Source organism: Salvelinus sp. IW2-2015, linkage group LG14 (genome assembly GCF_002910315.2).
Source record: "Salvelinus sp. IW2-2015 linkage group LG14, ASM291031v2, whole genome shotgun sequence".
NCBI lineage: Eukaryota > Metazoa > Chordata > Actinopteri > Salmoniformes > Salmonidae > Salvelinus > Salvelinus sp. IW2-2015.
The window spans coordinates 23,688,096-23,703,874 of NC_036854.1; positions in this window are offsets into that span (position 1 = coordinate 23,688,096).

The window sequence follows — 15,779 nt, forward strand, 5'->3', positions numbered from 1 at the left end:
ATGGTTTCTGGGAGTGGGGGGTGGGGCGTTGGATGACGACATGTTGGCTGGGTGGGGTTGGGGGAATGGGATGGGATGGGATGGGATGCAATGGGAGGTTGGGGGTGGAGAACCACTTCTTTGTTTACTTTTCATGTTTATATTGAATTTATTATCACTTAAACTCTGTATGTATTTCTTACTGTTTCTTTTGAGTGGCAGCCTACAGGTACATGTTTTATATTTGAGTGGCAGCCTACAGGTACATGTTTTATAAACTTATAATGTGAAATTGATAATGTACCTGTAACCCCCAACAACAAAAATAACAAAACAAATAAACATTTAGTCAAAAATAATAATAATGTTTTTGATGAGAAATTTTAACTAGGACTATAAAATAATGAAGAACTATTTCAAATATTGTATTATTTTATGTCTTATATTCCTCATAGAAGTTGATGGTCCCATTTGGCTCAGTTGGTAGAGCACACTGCTTGCAACATCAAGGTGGTGGGTTTGATTCACACGGGGGACCAGTGCAAAACTGTATGCACTCACTACTGTAAGTTGTTCTGGAAAAGAGCATCTGCTAAATTACTGAACTGTATGAATAACACCCAGGGACAAGGCAAAAATGCCTACATCCACTGAAAAATAGAGTTACAAATTCATACAATTCCCTATCAATATCTATTTTTCTGTGTTTTTAAGGTAAAGGACACCTGACCGTAATTTTAAAACCTTTTGGAATACACATTTTACACTATTTTAAACTAAATAAAGTCATATTTCCTGGTGGCAGAAAAGGCACCGCATTGTAGGAATGACCCTGCTAGCTCTGTAGGAATGACCCTGCTAGCTTTGTAGGAATGACCCTGCTAGCTCTGTAGGAATTACCCTGCTAGCTCTGTAGGAATGACCCTGCTAGCTCTATAGGAATTACCCTGCTAGCTCTGTAGGAATGACCCTGCTAGCTCTGTAGGAATGACCCTGCTAGCTCTGTAGGATTTACCCTGCTAGCTCTGTAGGAATTACCCTGCTAGCTCTGTAGGAATTACCCTGCTAGCTCTGTAGGAATGACCCTGCTAGGAGGGGGAGAGGAGGAGGAGAGGAGGATGGGAGGAGGAGAGGATTTTCACCCAATGAGGGCATGCGGGATTGTGGGAAGGTGAGCAACGATAACCCTGCTAGAGGAGCGGTTGAAAAAAGTTTAGCTCTGCTCAACTTCATGCAAATGTCACGCAGCCACCGCTGCCGTTAACCAATCAGGTGAGGAGCAGGTGTTAGCTTGAAAGTCTTCCATTCATGAAACATTTGTTCCGGTCAAGCAAAACAAAGAAAAATGGAGGAAAGCCAATCATGGCCATGTCTGATGTTCCAATTCTATAATACAGAGACAAAATCAGAAGGGAAATGGCATGGAGGAGGATTGCAAGAGATTTTTGGTGTTGATGGTGGGTGAAAAGAGATTTGCACAACAATGCTTGCTTTGTGCTGCTAGCTAGCTATGAGCCTCAATTAACCTCAACATAAACTTCAAAACTGTGATCAAAGCCACCACCATTTCTGAATGTTTTGACGCGATTGTGAAATTTGCCCACCAAAGGACAGAATTCACAAGTAACACACATCATAACACTGTAAATGAAACACTAAGCATGAATTTCCCATGCAATTTGCTACCGATTGGATTGTGGTATCTTAACATTATGATTCTCGTATATTCTTCTATCTTATTGCTCTTTCATTATACCTGTCATGTCATTGAGTATAGCTCCCTTCCCGTAGAATACAAAGGCCTACATGTAAAATGCACATGAATGGGTACTTTGGATCAAATAAATTGTGGCTTTGACTTGCAAACATTGTTGTGAAATGAATCAACATATAATTTACAAATAGGCAAATTTGTTTGTAAATGTTAGACATCGTAGTAAGTAGGCGATTATTACTAAAGCAGACTTCTATTCCAGCCCAGCAATAATACACATTGATAAATTGAATCAGGTCTGTTAGTGCTGTGTTGGTGCTATGCTGGAACAGAAGCCTGCACACCCAGCATACTTCCAAGAGCAGTATTGGTCTGCTCCAATTGTAATCGGTTTGATCTGGTAGGCTACAAAAAGCACAAGGAGACCAGGGGAAAGGCAGCCTCACTGTGTGCCTTTCTTCCATCCTTCAAACTCCAAACTCAGTGCAAGGCATTGACATGACTTGCGCATTCATACCATGTTTCTACCTTACACTGCCAGCTAACGGACGTTGAAATGCTTAGCGCTGTGTCAATATGTCCCATTCATTTTCATTGTACTCAAATAATAAATGTGCATCCGTATTGGCGTGAAAAAAAGTTATGGAATAGGCAGGAGGACGCCTATAGATGTCACACATCATCTGCCGCCTTTTGTCGGTTACAATCATTTTACTACTAGCTAAAGTAAGCTGATCAGGATGGCGAACATATTGCATCTGAAACAGTTTTATAAGTTGGATTTTCTAGCAAAACGGGGTGATAGATCTGGCATTGAATGATAAATGGAGATTGAACATCAGCATGCACAATGCAAAGGTAAAAGAGAACCGTGAGATTTTGAAAGACCTAGCTAATTAATGCCTCATGCAATCTAGGTAAACAGGAGCAACTCATCATTGCATTTCGTGGCAATGATGAGTGCCAGCTCATCAAACAGACCCAGGGGCAACTATGTGGAACTATTACATGCCTTAACCCTTTGCTGAAAAAAAGAAAAGGTTTGCAACCCATTTAGAGACCGTGTTTACTTTTTGCTCATGACCTATGATGGAATTTTCAATGAAACGGACGCGCTCTTCCGTGTTCTGCAGAACAAAATGATGGATATGGGTTTCTGCTTTAGCCCTGTCAGCGACACAATGAAAGCAATTTGCTAGTTTTTATGAGCGATTCGAGCAGAAATACAATGAACTGGGCCTGGCAGAAAGYGAAACTCATAGTAAACAGCCGATCAGAGTAGAGAGGGGGCAAATCTACTACAGCATACAGGACAATATCAATGTTAAGATGAGTGCCAAGTTTGGAGAACTTAATTTCCTTGACTTAGTGGACTGCAATTTTTTTTCTCCACAATGTCACAAAAGTTCGGCACCAGCAAACGAGAGCATGTCAAAATATGCCAAGTACTTCGATTTTGTTGGACTTAAGGCTGATCTTGTCGTATTGTACAGTTCAGAAATGGTACAAGACAAATCACCTGGACAACTCCTCAACTTTTTGTTCCAGCATGACCTGACAGACATTTTCTGCGCTGTAACGGATAGAGACATACAGTCAAAACCAGACCGATCAAATATGACTCTTATCCCTTGCCATCATCTCCATCAAGATTCGAGACCGAGAGACTTTTAAAACTGAGGGCCAACACGGCGGAGTGTTACAATTCAGTCACTGATGTCTTTGCGCATGTCTGTGTGTGAGTGAGTGAGAGACGGAAACCACTCAATATAAAGTGTCTACCCGGCCTCAGACCTCACCGCACGTCACTGGTCAAGAGGTATGCTTAGATATGCAGATAAATATACATAATATTTATATCGAAAATATGATTACATAATTATGACTATAGATTACAGGAAAAGCTGTTTCAGGATTTTAAAAATGGAATAATCCTCCAATTTACGGACAGGGAGCCTAACCACCCTCCAGCCAACCTCACATAATTTGTGCCCCCTCAGATTTTTGGGGTGCAGCAGTGAATCTATTTCAGTATTAAGTGGAGATCCCTCAACAATCATTCACATGATAGCACATTGGTAATAGTCAGTGAAAAATATCATAGCTAAGCAGGTCTTGGTTAAAACACTAAAAATATCATAGCTAAGCAGGTCTTGGTTAAAACACTGGATGGGAGACCAATGGCCTAACTGTAGATACATTAACTGTCCAGTGGGAGGTACAGCTCAGCCTTAGCCATGAAAATGTATATACAAATATTGTATTTTTCTTATAGTAATTGTCATGTTTTTTCTTCTTCTTCTTCTGCAATACTAGATTCTTATTTGTTTTCATGATTCTTTTCCATCTGTGGTGGAAAAAGTACCCAATTGTCATACTTGAGTAAAAGTATAGATACCTTAATAGAAAGTTACTGAAGTAAAAGTAAAAGTGAAAGTCATCCAGTAAAATATTGCCTGAGTAAAAGTCTAAAAGTATTTGGTTTTAAATATACTTAAGTATAAAAGTAAAAGTAAATCACGGCACCATTTTCTTGCTTTTACAATGTACGGATTGCCAGGGGCACACTCCAACACTCAGACATTATTTACAAAATATGTATTTTTGTTTAGTGAGTCCGCCAGGCCAGAGGCAGTAGGGATGACCAATTGTTATTTTTTGAGTTTTTTTGAGTTTCTCCCTTTCTTCTCTGCAGATCCTCTCAAGCTTTGTCAGGTTGGATGAGGAGCGTCGCTGCACAGCTATTTTCAGGTGTCTCCAGATGTTCGATTGGGTTCAAGTCCGGGCTCAGTCTGGGCCGCTCAAGGACATTCCGAGACTTGTCGCGAAGCCACTCCTGCGTTGTCTTGGCTGTGTGCTTAGGGTCATTGTCCTGTTGGAAGGTGAACCTTCGCCCCAGTCTGAGGTCCTGAGCACTCTGGAGCAGGTTTTCATCAAGAATCTCTCTGTACTGTGCTCTGTTCATCTTTCCCTCAATCCTGACTAGTCTCCTAGTCCCTGCCACTGAAAAAATGCTTCACCGTAGGGATGGTGTCAGGTTTCCTCCGGACATGATACTTGGCATTCAGGCCAAAGAGTTCAATCTTGGTTTCGTCAGACTAGAGAATCTTGTTTCTCATGGTCTGAGAGTCCTTCAGGTGCCTTTTGGCAAACTCCAAGCGGGCTGTCATGTGCCTTTATCTGAGGAGTGGCTTCCGTCTGGCTACTCTACCATAAAGGCCTGATTRGTTGAGTGCTGCAGAGATGGATGTCCTTCTGGAAGGTTCTCCCATCTCCACAAAATTACTCTGGAGCTCTGTCAGAGTGACCATCAGGTTCTTGGTCACCTCCCTGACCAAGGCCCTTCTGACCAATTCCCGCCTCGACAAGTCTCCCCCTGGTGGCTGACCTGCTGTACCCTTAGCTCTGTCAGGGAGGGGACTGTCATCAGTGCGACGTATGTCTCCCTTCTCGATAGGGCATCCGCGTTTCCATGCTTCGCCCCTGACCTGTGCACAACAGATAAAGAGAAGCATTGAAGGGACAAGACCCACCTGGTGACCCGATCGATTGTGTTCTTTCCCCTGGCCATCCAGACCAGGGGAGCATGGTCCGTTACCAGGGTGAAGTGGGTACCTAACAGGTAATACTTGAGTGTCTAGCACCCACTAGACACTCTTTCTCAACAACAGAGTACTTTTTTTCTCTAGGTATCAGCTTTCGGCTGATGTACATGATGGGGTGCTCTTCCCCATCGTGTATCTAGGACAGAACGGCCCCTAGTCTCATATCACATGCATCTGTCTGGACCGTCATCGGCACCTGGAAATCGGGCGTTACGAGAATCGGATGAGAGCACAGGGCTTCCTTCAGACGGCTGAATGCCGCTTCTGTCTCGTCCGTCCATTTCACTGTTTTCGGGAGGCRGGCCCTGGTTAGATCGGTGAGGGGAGAAGCTATAACCGCAAAGTGGTGGATAAACCGGCTATAGTATCCTGCCAGTCCCAGGAAGGACTTRACCTGTGTCTTGGTGCGTGGAACGGGCCAGTCACGTACTGCGTCAACCTTCCTCTCCTGGGCGTTGACGTTCCCCCGTCAGATCAAATACCACAGGTACACCACCTCCTCGAAACCTAGTTTGCATTTCTTGGGGTTCGCGGTCAACCCGGCTTGTCTGAGTGTGTCCAGCACCGCCTGGAGAAGTGTCAGGTGCTCTTCCCAACCTTGGCTGTGGATGATGATATCATAGGCCGCTGCGTACTGCTGGAAGGGTCGAAGCACTCTGTTCATCAGTCGCTGGAAGGTGGGCGGTTCTCCATGGAGACCGAACGGGAGCACCCGGTACTGATACAAACCGTCTGGTGTCGAGAACGCCGTCTTCTACCGGGAGGAGGCTGCCAACAGTACCTGCCAATATCCTTTGGTCAGGTCAAGGGTGCTGATGTACCGGGCCTTTCCCAATCGGTCGATGAGCTCGTCCACACTTGGCATTGGGTAGGCGTCAAATAAGCTTATGTCATTCACACCCCGGAAATCATTACAGAAGCGGAGGCTACCATCCAGTTTGGGCACCAACACGATGGGGCTGCACCATGCACTGTGGGACTCTTCAATGAACCCCATCCTCAGCATAGCCTCCACTTCTTGTTTCACGACCTTCCTTCTGGCCTCCGGAATCCGATATGGCCTCTTTCGTACCGTTTCCCCGGGCCGGGTACTCAGGCCCAGAAGCTAGGATATGCATATAGAAAACACTCTAAAGTTTCTAAAACCGTTAAAATAATGTCTGTGAGTATAACAGAACTGATATGGCAGGCGAAACGCCGAGGACAAACCATAAAATAAAAAAACACCACTGTTTCCAATGGCTGTCATGTTTATTATGAGGCGAAATCCTCCCAGATTGCAGTTCCTAGGGCTTCCACTAGATGTGAACAGTCTTTAGAAAGAATTTCAGGCTTGTTTTTGGAAAAATTTGCTAGAATTTGTAGTTTTTCTAAGTGGCTCCCATTTTGGCTATAGTGTTTTCATGCGCATGGATGAGAGCGCGTTCTTTGTTGTTTATCTCCGGTAAAGACAATAACGATTCTCCGTCTTAAATTTAATCGTTTATTTACGTATTAGGGTACCTGAGGTTTGATTATAAACGTTGTTTGACTTGTTTGGAGAAGTTTATTGGTAACGTTTGGGATTCATTTTGTATGCATTTTGAAGGAGGGAAACCGGTGAATTATTGAATGAAGCGCGCCAGCTAAACTGAGTTTTTGGGGATATAAAGAAGGAATTTATCGAACAAAAGGACCATTTGTGATGTAGCTGAGACCTTTTGGAGGGCCAACAGAAGAAGATCTTCAAAGGTAAGGCATTTATTATATYGCTATTTCTGACTTTCGTGGCACACCTGCCTGGTTGAAAAATGTTTTTCATGCTTTTGTATGCTGTCCTTTCGCCATAAAGCCTTTTTGAAATCTGACACAGCGGCTGGATTAACAAGAAGTTAAGCTTTATTTTGATGTATGACACTTGTATTTTCATGAATGTTAAATATTTATATTTCTGTAATTTGAATTTCGCKCTCTGCAATTTCACCGGATGTTGTCGAGGTGGGTYGCTAGCGGAACTGCTGCGCCAGAAAGGTTAAGACCAACACCTTGTCTCCCACCTGGAATTCTCAGGTCTGGGCTCCCCGATTGTAGAATTGGGGTTGGGCGCGTTGGGCCTTCGTCATATGTTCCCTGACGACTGGCCATATGGCTGTCATCCGCTCCCTCATCGTCTCCACGTGCTCTACCATGCTGCGTAATGGGGTTGGTTGGGCTTCCCACATCTCCTTGGCGAGGTCCAGTAGGCCGCGTGGCTTACTCCTGTAGAGGAGTTCAAAAGGGGAAAACCCAGTGGAGGACTGGGGTACTTCTCGGATTGAGAACATTAGGTGGGGTAGTAGCTGGTCCCAGTTCTTCCCGTCCTGCTCGATGACCTTCCGCAGCATTTGTTTGAGCGTTTTATTGAAGCACTCGACGAGCCCATCCATCTGTGGGTGAAAGACGGAGGTCCAGATCTGCTTGATCTGCAGGAGAGCACACAACTCTTTCATTAGGCAGAACATAAACTCAGTACCTTGGTYTGTCAGTACCTCATTCGGGATGCCCACCCGGCTAAAAAGGTGGAACAGCTCCCGGGCGATTCCCTTGGATACCGYCACCCATAGGGGAATGGCCTCGGGATACCGGGTGGCATAATCTACTATCACCAGGATGTACCGGTGTCCTCGTGCTGTTTTTACCAGGTGTCCCACTATGTCCATGGCGATGCGTTCAAMGGGAACCCCGATGATCGGTAGGGGGACCTATGGGTTTCGGAAGTGGGCTTTCGGGGCAGTGAGTTGACACTCCGGGCAGCTGCGACAGTAGTCTTCCACGGCCCTACTCATCCCGGGCCAGTGGAACTGGGCGCCGATCCGTTCCCGGGTCTTCTCCATTCCCAGGTGCGCCMCCAACATGTGGGTGTGGGCCAGCTGAAGAATGGTTCCCACGTACAGTCGGGAAAGCAACAATACCTCTCAAAGTTCCCCCTGTTGGCGCGACACCTGATACRAAAGGTTATTCTTGATTTGGAAATGGGGGTATCGCCAGTCACTCACCCCCGGAAGTAGCTGTCCATCCACCACTATCACTTGGGCTGCGGCGGCTTTCAAGTTCGGATCCTCCCGCTGTGCCATCCCGAGTTGTCCCCTCAATTGGCCCCCAGCGGGTGTCTCGACTGGCCCTCRAAATCGAGGAGTGGGAGGCTGGGCTCCTCCTCCAGTGGTCCGACTCCGGACCCGTAGATACAGGTTGGTTAACCGGTTGCTTCCGGGCCGCACAGGCGATGGGTCATCCCGCTCTCTTCTTCGGCCGGCTCGTATCTTTTTCCTCAACTCGTGCCCCCATAGACTTAGAATTCCTCACAATCAAATGCCGAACGCATTATCTACCAAGAGAAATCTCTTCGCTCATAATCACAGTCGTGTATATTCCCCCCCAAGCAGACACATTGACGGCCCTGAAAGAAATTCATTCGACTCTATGTAAACTGGAAACCACATATCCTGAGGCTGCATTTATTATAGCTGGGGATTTTAACAAGGCTAATCTGAAAACAAGGCTCCCTAAATTCTATCAGCACATCGCTTGCGCGACACGGGCTGGCAAACATCTGGATCATTGTTATTCTAACTTTCGCAACGCATATAAGGCCCTCCCCCGCCCTCCTTTCGGGAAAAGCTGACCATGACTCCATTTTGTTGCTCCCAGCCTATAGACAGAAACTAAAACAGGAAGCACCCGCGCTCAGGTCTGTTCCGACTAATCGGATTCCACGCTTCAAGATTGCTTTGATCACGTGGACTGGGATATGTTCCGCATAGCGTCGAACAACAACATTGATGAATACACTGATTCGATGAGCGAGTTTATTAGCAAGTACATCGGTGATTTTGAACCCTCAGCGTCTATTAAAACATTCTCTAACCAGAAACCGGGGATTGATGGCAGCATTTGCGCAAAACTGAAAGCGCAAACCACTGCTTTTAATCAGGGCAAGGTGACCGGAAACATGACCGAATACAAACAGTGTAGCTATTCCCTCCGCAAGGCAATCAAACAAGCTAAGAGTCAGTATAGAGACAAAGTAGAGTCGCAATTSAACGGTTCAGACACGAGAGGTATGTGGCAGGGTCTTCAGTCAATCACGGACTACAAAATAAAAACCAGCCCCGTCGCGGACAGACTAAACAACTTCTTTGCTCGCTTTGAGGACAATACAGTGCCACTGACACGGCCCGCTACCAAAACCTGCGGGCTCTCCTTCACTGCAGCCAAAGCGAGTAAAACATTTAAACGTGTTAACCCTTGCAAGGCTGCAGGCCCAGTCGGCATCCCCAGCCGCGTCCTCAGAGCATGCGCAGACCAGCTGGCTGGTGTGTATACGGACATATTCAATCCATCCTTATCCCAGTCTGCTGTTCCCACATGCTTCAAGAGGGCCACCATTGTTCCTGTTCCCAAGAAAGCTAAGGTTACTGAGCTAAATGACTACTGCCCCGTAGCACTCACTTCCGTCATCATGAAGTCCTTAGAGAGACTAGTCAAGGACCATATCACCTCCACCCTACCTGACACCCTAGACCCACTCCAATTTGCTTAACGCCCCAATAGGTCCACAGACGACGCAATCACACTGCCCTAACCCATCTGGACAAGAGGAATACCAATGTAAGAATGCTGTTCCTCGACTACAGCTCAGCATTTAACACCATAGTACCTTCCAAACTCGTCATTAAGCTCGAGATCCTGGGTCCCGACCCCGCCCTGTGCAACTGGGTCCTGGACTTCCTGACGGGCCACCCCCAGGTGGTGAGGGTAGGTAACAACATCTCCACAACGCTGATCCTCAACACTGGGGCCCCACAAGGGTGCGTTCTCAGCCCTCTCCTGTACTCCCTGTTCACCCAGGACTGCGTGGCCATGCATGCCTCCAACTCAATCATCAAGTATGCAGATGACACTACAGTGGTAGGCTTGATTACCAACGACGAGACGGCCTACAGGGAAGAGGTGAGGTGTCATGGTGTCATGAAAATAACCTCACAGTCAATGTCAACAAAACAATGGAGATGATCGTGGACATCAGGAAACAGCAGAGGGAGCAGCCCCCTATCCACATCGACGGGACAGTAGTGGAGAGGGTGGAAAGCGGCGTACACATCACGGACAAACTGAAATGGTCCACCCACACAGACAGCGTGGTGAAGAAGGCGCGGCAGCGCCTCTTCAACCTCAGGAGGCTGAAGAAATTCGGCTTGTCACCAAAAACACTCAAACTTTTACAGATGCACAATCGAGAGCATTCCGCCGGGCTGTATCACCGCCTGGTACGGCAACTGCTCCGCCCATAACCGTAAGGCTCTCCAGAGGGTAGTGAGGTCTGCACAACGCATCACCGGGGGTAAACTACCTGCCCTCCAGGACACCTACACCACCCGATGTCACAGGAAGGCCAAAAAGATCATCAAGGACAACAACCACCCGAGCCACTGCCTGTTCACCCCGCTATCATCCAGAAGGCGAGGTCAGTACAGGTGTATCAAAGCAGGGACCAAGAGACTGAAAAACAGCTTCTATCTCAAGGCCATCAGACTGTTAAACAGCCATCACTAACATTGAGTGGCTGCTGCCAACATACTGACTCAACTCTAGCCACTTTAATAATGGAAAAATGTATGTAAAAAATGTAGACAAGCCACTTTAAACAATGCCACTTTATATAATGTTTACAAGCCTACCACTGATGTAATAACTAGCCACTTTAAACAATGCCACTTTATAAAATGTTTACATACCCTACATTCATTACTCATATCATATGTATATACTGTACTCTATACCATCTACTGCATCTTGCCTATGCCGTTCGGCCATCACCCATTCATATATTTTTATGTACAAATTCTTACTTATTCATTCCTTTACACTTGTGTGCGTTAGGTGTTGTATTTGATACGTGTACGTATCTGTTTATTTTCCATTTGTGGAATTGTGCATTTATTTTGAGTAAAACTCTGTGGTTTCGCTCAACACCTGTGTCCTGCGTTTGACTCCAAATATTCTCCGCACACAACCCTGACACACAGACAGAGTATGATTAGCTCAGTTTCAAGAGTGTTTATTTAAATAATAAATCAAAAAGAAAAGGATAGGTCTCCCCCATGAGACCCTCTCCGGGAGCCCGTCTTCTGGGCTCCGGGTCTTGCTGTATCCTGTTGGGATCAAAACTGCACTCACTCCTGTTACCTCTTTAACCGTCCCCAACTATAAGGGAGTCCTTTCTTCCTCCACKCTCTCTCTGTGTGCTGCCCTTCTGGCAGCTTTATGGGCCTTGCACAGCTGGTGAGCAATCAGCCATTGATTACTCACCAACTCCCAATCAGCCCCAATTAGTCCTSGCCGGAGAACCCGTCGAGACCTGGCACGTCCAGCAGATGGAGCCATCGCCTCGTGATGTGTACACCGTCTGTCACCAGGCCTTGACAAGTCTCCCCCTGGTGGCTGACCTGCTGTACGCCACACCATATAAAACATAATATACATATATTACTTTTCCGTATGGGATGGTACAATTAAACCCACCCTGTATTCAACCGGCACACAAGGCAACCATCTAAATGATGAATATGAAGGCTGAATGACTCATTGCTTACAGTTAACTGCCATTAAATGTATGTCAACCCCACATCCACTTTTGTCCTCCCTCCCTCCTGAAAAGGAGGACTACAAGTAGCACATTATAAAACTTAGGCCTTTTCACTCCTCCAATGATTAGACAAAGTAACACACTGGCCCTCCTAGAGAGAGAGCAAGAGAGAGAGAGAGAGGGAGGGAGAAAGATGGAGATAGGGGGAGAGAGAGATAATGAGAGAGAGTGATAGAGAGAGAGCGAGAAAGAGGGATGGAGCAAGGGAGAGAGATAAAGAGAGAAATGGGGCTAAGCAGTGGAGGACTGTGGACACAACCAAGCAGAATAAAAGCATTGTTCTATTCTCAGTCTAGTCCACATTGGGCCCCTGCACGCGCATCTGTCATTACGTCAGGCTGAATGTGGCTGATTGCATGCTGTACTGAACTGAGGACAAGTGAACAGCAGAATCACATGTTGAGCCGATACATCGACATGATGATTGAGACATTGCCTGGTCTCCATGGAGCCATTAGCTCTGCCCACTATGTGGAGAGAAAGAGAGAGAGAGAGAAAGAGAACGAGGGAGGGAGGGATGGGAGGGAGAGAGAGAAAGGGAGATAGAATGGAATGAACGAAGGAGGGAAAGGCATATTATGGGAAACTGGGGAGAGGGGAGAAGGAGGAGGAAGCAGTAGACAAGACGAGAGGGTAAAGGGGGATACATTGGGTGAGGCGAGGGGAGAAGGAAGTCTTGGGCCAGAGAAGGGAGGAGAGGGAGATACAGAGAGGGTGAGACGTGTGGGAGAATCAGAAGCAGGCCAGGCAAATCTGACCTAGTGTACAGAAGGTGTGTGTGCGGATTGTACAGTTTGTGCAGTCTGACTGAGTGAAAAGGAAACGGGTGCAATAAGTGCACGCATCGGTAAAGCCGTGTTCCTAATCGCATTTGACACACAGACTTGTACTGCTGATAAAGGGGCCATCATTTTMCGAGTTGAAGAAAACTGAAGGAGACATTGGTCATGGAGACATTGGAATTACAGTGGTGCGAGTTGTCTAATAAGTTATATTTTTAACTTAGAATTTTTTTAATTAGGCCTACTGTTAATTGTACAGTTGAAGTTGGATGTTTACATACACTTAGGTTGGAGTCATTAAAACTTGTTTTTCAACCACTTTACAAATTTCTTGTTAACAAACTATAGTTTTGGCAAGTCGGTTAGGACATCTACTGTGTGCATGACACAAGTAATTTTTCCAACAATTGTTTACAGACAGATTATTTCACTGTATCACAATTTCAGTGGGTCAGCAGTTTACATACACTAAGTTGACTGTGCCTTTAAACAGCTTGGAAAATTCCAGAAAATGATGTCATGGCTTTAGAAGCTTCTGATAGACTAATTGACATCATTTGAGTCAATTGGAGGTGTACCTGTGGATGTATTTCAAGGCCTACCTTCAAACTGGATGGTTATTGTTTTTTTCTCTCCTTTCCCCCCATCACTGATAACCAGGTGGTGAATCGCATCTCGCATGTCGTGGCAGAAGCATATTAAATTGTGGATGCACCGGATGCACCACTCCAGCTGAAGCCCCGGCAAGAACGGGCGCTCTTAGCTGCCTATTCTCCCAGGGATATGGTCTGTCCGCGTCCAATGATTCTCGCCTTATTCTACGGATTGATCATGGATCCATCTGTGGGTCCTCCTCCCAGAGTGCTCAAGAGCAGCTTGGCGTGATCCTGCGACATATACACTCTGTAATTCTGTTCTCTCAATAGCTCAACATAACAAGGGTGCGGAAGATCACCGTTCCTGATAAGGCTTTCATGTCTTCTATTAAATCAACTATTCGCAGAGTACGACCCTGCGGCCTCACCGCAGGCAAAAGAGGGCGCAGTGTCCTAATCTCAGGCCACTTTGTCCAAGTCTTCCGTCTGAGAATATACTGCAACTCGCTGTTGGTGCTGGGCTCCCTGCCGTGTGCCATTAAACCAACAACTATCGCAGGGAGGAAGCCGGGGCAACTGCACCGTCGGTGTTCAACTTGCCAGTTCTCTCACGTCACCCGCCTCCTACCGCTCCTCTCCATCTGGCTTCCAAGTTGAAGTCGGCATCCACTACAAGACCATGGTGCTTTGCCTACGGAGCTGTGAGGGGAAACGCCCACCTCCGTACCGTTCAGGCTCTCGCTCCAGGCCTACAACCAAACAAGGGCAACCCAAATGCGTTCATCCACCCTCTGGCCTTGCTCGCCTCCCTACCCTCGAGGAAGTAAAGTTCCCGCTCACCAGTCAAAGAACTGTTCGCGCTTGCACCAAATCTCAGGATAGCGGTGGAACAAACCCTCAACGACGCAAGGGTCTCAATATGCCGGAGTAAATCACCACTCTTCCGGAACCAAATAAACGCCCACTCGCTCTTTAAGGAATACCTAGGCATAGGATAACACGTAATCTCTTTACCTCCCACCGCCTTAAAAAGTTAGATGACTATTGCTAAAACTGTTTGTTTCTGGTTTTCCACTGAGTATCAATAAGGTGAATGCCAACACACATTCTTGAAGTCGTCTGGAGTATTTCCAGAGGTCTTGCTAAAAACTCGACATTAAAGTACTTACATGATGTAAACTGTTAAATGTAAAATGTTTCCCAGATGATGTTGGGATCCAGAATGTCCTCCACAGACACCCCAACACCACTCCTTAGCCTGCATACCCGTACCCTCCTCCCAGGGGCGAAAATCTGAGATCAACTTTGGAGGGGACAATTAATTAAATTTCTCAAGAGCATTCCTGAGGGGACACCAAAAGTAGTGCTGTAACAATAGCATACGTTGTTATATGTTAATGTTAAATGATATTGAGGAACACTAATTCCTACAACTGGATAATTGATAGGTACAGTAGTTAACTGAAGGGTTTTCCAAACTTGTTCAAGTTTGAAATCATATAATTTACTACTAATAAAATAGTTATAGCAGTGCTCCTTACCAGTCAGATGTATGCAGGTATTCGTACTTACAACCAGCAATATCAAGAAAGGTCAGTAGGTGACAATGGTACTACTGTACACTGAGTGGGTGTAGTTTCATAAATACAAATGAACATGGTGTGATCTCATCTAAAAGAATCTCCATTGAAACATCACTACACAAGTTGGTCTCCGTATTGAATTGACTTCTTTAATTTGACTTTTTCTGATACTTTTATATAGTCATTAAATATGTGCACCTGGCCTGAGTCTACAATATCTTTGCAAGAACAAAAGCTTAAATATAAGTACAGTTCTAAAAGCAAAATAACTACTTCAATGAAAAACCCAAATAAATCAAACAAAATATCCTTCAGTCAGTGTCTCAACTCTTCAAACAGCAGCTATGGACAAGTATGTGCACAAAGTAGCAATTTTAAATAAAATAACATGAATAATCATTTGTAAGTGTACTGAAAACTACTAAACAAAAGAAAACAATTCAATTACACCATGGGTTCTCAAACAGGGGTCCATGGACTAATTGCAAGGGGTCCGTGAAATAAAAAAGTGTAATGAATGTAGTCAGTACCACAAGGTTTCAGTAAGTTTACATATAATATAGAGGGGGTGGAGGTCCCTGAGGACCGCTCAAAACCTTGCCTGCCTTGCCTCAAATACTGCAGGGTTCCAGTACCCCAAAAAGGTTGAGAACCACTGCTATACACATACTGACTACAAACGAACAGAACCGAGCAATGTTTGCGGGTTCCCACAAACACATCAGTTGGCACTTTCCGCAATGCCTCACCTGTTGTCTCCGACACCCTGTTATAGCCAATAAACTCTTGAGAGGGACATGGTCAACATACAGCAGACAGACATTCTCCTGTTCAGCACCAGAGACATCTTGAGTAC